Source organism: Echinops telfairi, unplaced genomic scaffold, assembly GCF_000313985.2.
Source record: "Echinops telfairi isolate 266 unplaced genomic scaffold, ASM31398v2 ScPeMD7_1713;HRSCAF=2227, whole genome shotgun sequence".
Taxonomy (NCBI): Eukaryota; Metazoa; Chordata; class Mammalia; order Afrosoricida; family Tenrecidae; genus Echinops; species Echinops telfairi.
The window spans coordinates 21720036-21725123 of record NW_022105611.1 but is presented as its reverse complement, the minus strand read 5'-3'; the positions used below and the strand labels follow the sequence as shown (position 1 = coordinate 21725123).

The following is a 5088-nucleotide window of genomic DNA, read 5'->3' as shown; positions in this document are numbered from 1 at the left end:
CTCCCTCCACCCTCCTGGTATCACCACTCTCAGCACTGGTCCTGAAGGGATCATCTATCCTGGATTCCCTGTGTTTCCAGTTCCTTAGAATTTACTTCTTAGAGACCAGTAGCTATGTCAGTAATGACTATGGTAGCCAATCCAAACGGTTAGATTGAATTCGTTTCAAATGACTTTCCCAATTCCTCTGGACTCTGCTGCTGCTGCTGCCACATCCCCACTATTTAGTGGAAAGAGAATTCACTCAGAATTGCCGAGTATTTACAGAGTATCTGCTTTGTGTCTGGTGTGAGATGTATATGTTGGAGTAAGTGATTCAAGGCAGTTATTTAAACATTCACCTTACATTTATGGAACATATAATACAGAATACTAGATTATATGCTAATTCTCTGAGATATGAAGATATCAAACCCAAACTCACTTCTGCAATGTTGATTCTAACTCATAGAGACGCTGTAGGACAAAGTAGAATTGCTCCTTGGGGTTTCTAAATTTTTATAGAAGCAGAAAGCCTCATCTCTGTACTGTGGAGTAGCTGATGGCTTTGAGTTGTCCACCTTGCGGTTAATGGCCCAACACTAAACCATAGTGTCATCAGAGCTCCTCGGTATGAAGATAAATAAAATTAACACAATCTCTGGATCACTTCCCACCCACTAAAAGCCACTTATCCTCATGGCTACCATACGTGTCAGTATAGAACTGTGTTCATAAGATTTTCAGTGGCTGGTATTTTGGAATAAGAGTGCCAGGATTGCTTATGAGGCACCTCTGGGTGGGGCTTGAACTCCTAACTTTTGGGTTAGCAACTGAGAATGTTAATTGTTTGCACTACCCAGGGATTGCATATACCCTTTTAGGATGGCTGAAATTGAAAACAGAAGAACAAATGTTGGCAAGAATATGGATTAAAGCCCACTGCAGTGCCAACAGACGTCCTGGTGGTGCGATGAATTACACATTGGGCTGCTAACTGCAGGTTCTCCTGCCTGCCACTCTGGGAGAAAGATGAAGCTGTCTGCTGCCATAAGATGTATACTCCTGGCTATAACGAGAGGAGAGCCAGGGGAGTGTTCCCAAACTCCAGTGCCACTTTCTGCCCAGGAGCCTATGCCATATATGCTTGGATATGTCTCTGTATGTGTGAGTACCCTGAACTATGGGGCAAAATTAGACAAAGATGTAGTGTCAGACACCCTAGGGAACAATTTACTCAGTAAACAGTAAGGATACAGTCATTGGTCCACAGCAGCACTTCTCAGCAGCCCAGTCTCTCGGGTCCTTGGCCTATCAGCCAAATGGTCCCTTGGCTTCTGCCTCTTTGGGCCAGGGAGTCAGCCTGTCACGCTGCTTCACAGTCTCACACTCCCAGTGCAAGTCCTTTGTTCTGTCTCATGATCTTGCCTTTGTCTCTGGCCTCAGCCTGGCTCCTTTTCACCCATGGCCTCTGTGCAGCAGCTTCTGGTACCTCTGGCCCCAGCCTCCACCACTTCAGACAAAGATCTCAAATGTGCACTGTTTCTGGTAGTCTTGGGGTTTCTCTGTGTCCAATTGACTCTAACACAGAGGCATAACTCTGATGAAGTAGTGTTGTTGTTTTTTCTTTCAGCAGACCATAACTCCAAGGAAACGGTGCGACTTGGTCCACACCATCTACTAAGGTCAGGATTTAATGCCACCCTAATCCTATTGACAGTGGCTGCAGCTGTGGACTCAAGCATAGGAACAGTTGTGAGAATGGCGCAGGGCCGTGTTTCATTCTGTTGTGCAAAGGGTTGCCGTGGGTTGGAACTGGCTCGATGACATCTAACAGTGACGATCAGGTCCATGAGTACTGTGGAGAACTCCCTCCAAGAAGGGATGCTAGCCACAGGCCTGTATAGAGTCCAGAACTACAATATATCACATAAGGAATTGTGGCTGGGAGGGCCACATTAATTGACGACAATTCAGGAGTCAAAGAAAATTAGTATGTGATTTATTTTTGGTATGTTGGAAGAGATTTAAAATAAGATGGCTGACAACCATGTAACTATACTAAAAATCTTTGTATATTTAAAATGGATGACATAACAAAACTTAAAGAGAAACAAATTCTTGACCTCAAGGTGATCAGAGTCTAGTGATAGAGACAGACCCAGAAACAAGTAAAAAAAAAAAAAGTAATAACTGTGGCCTTGGACATGTGTGGTATAGATTACAAATGTCAGAGGGACGAGGGAAGAGTTTACTCTGCCTCTGCCTTAGTAGTCTACTAGACTGTAAGATCCATGAGGGTGAAAACTGTGATTTATACATTCTTGTATCCCTAATCTATACCATGACATTTAGTACCTGATTAGTTAACAGTGTTTGAAAGGATGCATGAAGTTAAAGAATATCATACAGAAATGGGGGTACTTGACCTATATCTTGAAAAGTAAATAGAAGTGAGTTAGTGTAGGGAAGGAGAGAATTCTAGGGAGAGAAGACAGCAGCAGGCAAAGCATGAGGGATAGAAGGAAAAATGTTCATGGTGGCTGGAGTGTAAGTTATTTGGAGAGTGGTGAGATAGGTAAGCCGATTGATACAAAGCGCCTTAAGTCCAAAGAGTTTGGACTTTAATTAGAAGGCAATTGATGATAATCAAACTTTGTTGAAGAGGGGTGTGTGATGCAGTCCGATATGTGTATAATAAAGATCACCGTGGCTGCTTTTATGTTATGAATCACTTCTGGCAAGATTAGAGCCAGGGACATCCCTTTGGAAGCCATTGCAATAATTCAGGAAAGAATAAAGGATAAAATTTGAACTAAGCCAGTGCAGGAATGAGAAATTCAATGTAGATTTCATAGGTGAGTAGATAAGACCAGCACATGAATCCAGACTGTAAAGGCTGTAGGAATTCACAGGTATGATACTTCTGTGCTTTTTGGAGGCAGTGACATCTAGGCTGCCTCTTTAATGATGGGCAAAAAAGTGTAGCCTATATGGAATGCTGGAGTGTATATAGGAAAGAGGAAGGAACCCCAGGTGCGGAAGAACCCAGGTTGAGAAATATTAATTTAATAGTATAAAAGTAAAGAGCCAAAGACGCAAACTCTAAATGCCCCAAGAGACAGTTGTTCAAACCGAAGAAGGCAGTACCAAATGGGTTGGAATCAGGAAAGGTGTCCGTCAGAGTTGTATGCTTTCTCCATACTTGCTCTATCCTTTCTCTATATTGGGTCTGTGTGCTGAGCAAATGGTCTGAAGTTGGACTATATGAGGAAGATCACATCATCAGCATTAGAAGAGCGCTTATTTTTTAAAAAATCATTTTATTAGGGGCTCATACAACTCTTACCACAATCCATACACACATCAATTGTGTAAAGCACATTTGTACATTCATTGCCCTCATCATTCTCAAAACATTTCCTCTCCACTTAAGCCCCTGGCATTAGGTCCTCATTTTTCCCCTCCCTCCCCGCTCCCCCCTCCCTTGTGAGCCCTTGATAATTTTATAAATTATTATTTTGTCATATCTTGCCCTGTCCAACGTCTAAGAGCGCTTATTAATAATCTGTAATGTACATATGACACAACCTTTCTTGCTGAATGTGAGGAAGACTTGGGACACCTGACGAGGATCAAGGAATACAGCCATCAGTCTGCCGTACAACTCTGGGGAGGCCAGAAATGTTCACAACTGGCCCAGTGAGCAACGTGATAATCAGAGAAAGGATTGAGGTGGTCAAGAATTTCATTTTGCTTGGATCCACAGTTAGCCCTCATGGAAACAGCATTCAAGAAATCAAACAATATATTGCCAAGCCATGTGATTGTGAGAATTAGACATTGAATAAGAAAGACCAAAGAAGAATTGATGTATTTGAATTGCGTTGTTGGCCAAATAAAAAAGCCACCAACTGCCAGAACACAGGAGTCTCTCTTGAAAAAAGGTGCAGCTAGAGATGAGGATAGTGAGACTTCATCTTGTGTACTACGGACCAGTTGTGAGGAATCGGCCCTTGGAGAAATACATACTAGGTGGGGTGGAGGATCAGCGAGGAAGAGGAAGATACTCAACTTGGAATTCTTAGCTAAGGCTAAGGACTTGTAGAAGAATGTGAATGAGAGGCTCTCTGCTCCTGTAAAACTTCAAGCCTCAGAAATTCTATATACAGTTGTTATACATTGGAATTAACTTGATGGCAGTGGGAATGTTTTGGGGAAGAATGAAATCTTTAGTTGAATGGTTGGTCAGTCTCTAACTTGGAAGAATTAATTCAGATCTGTGGAGTACCAAGTTGCCCAAAGGATCAGGCGGTGGAATTCCAGAGTTCTGGGCCCTTTGCCAATAGCAGAAACTTGAAGGCAGGCCAAGAGGCCATCCTTGGCAGTGATGGCTGATCTTGGTGCATGAATGTGGTAGTCACTTGGTAAATTCTCAGTGATTTAATTTTGTAGCATCTTATATCACATCTCATCACACTAAGTCAACTTGCTTTTTCTTATGTAGGGTAGCTGAAGAATCCTGTAGCTTTGAAGGCTAACTTGGTATAGCTGACTCCAAAGCTTTGGAGTGAAGACAGATTTGGTATGAATTATTGAATTTTATCCTTAAGGGACTGCAACCGATTCCATTGTTTATAGATGGGGAAACTGAGGCAGTGAGTGAGGGACTCTACCCATGACATACAGTGCCAGATTAAGACCTACCGCTCTTTTTCTTTTCACCGAGAAGGGTCGTTGGCTTGAAGACACTTGTTGGGGTGAAAAGTTGGAATGGGACAGAACCCAAGAGAATACCTCATGAGCGAAATTTCACTCTGCATTGAAGGAACAAAAGATATAATTATTTACTAGCTTCAAGAGACCAGGCATGGTTTTCATGACTTTTGACATTTGTAGGTCAGTGGCATGCCTGCTTTTTTAATTTGTTTGTTTGTTTGTTTAGGTTGTATCATTCATGACTGTATCTATGCTTTTCTTGAACAGAGATTACACATTATTGTCAAATTAGTATAGTTGCGGTTACTTTGTTTTCAGATTTAGGCATTGTGATTTAGTGTGAACCCACATGTGATTCTGCTTGAGTAAGTAGGCCCATTAGAGAAGACA

The 5088-nt window shown here is 42.1% G+C and overlaps 1 protein-coding gene across 2 annotated transcripts in view; it reads left to right on the top strand.

Moving 5' to 3' along the window:
* Nucleotides 1-1638: 1638 nt before the first annotated feature.
* The window catches only part of RNF121 (ring finger protein 121), a 48463-nt gene continuing 45013 nt past the window's right edge, over nucleotides 1639-5088 (top strand). The window contains exon 1 of one of the 2 annotated variants that reach the window (XM_045293130.1): nucleotides 1639-1664. The gene's annotated coding sequence lies outside the window, so the exon portion shown is untranslated. Of the gene's footprint in view, nucleotides 1665-4546; nucleotides 4565-5088 lie in introns of those variants that run through there. The other variant, XM_045293131.1, reaches the window with a different exon arrangement.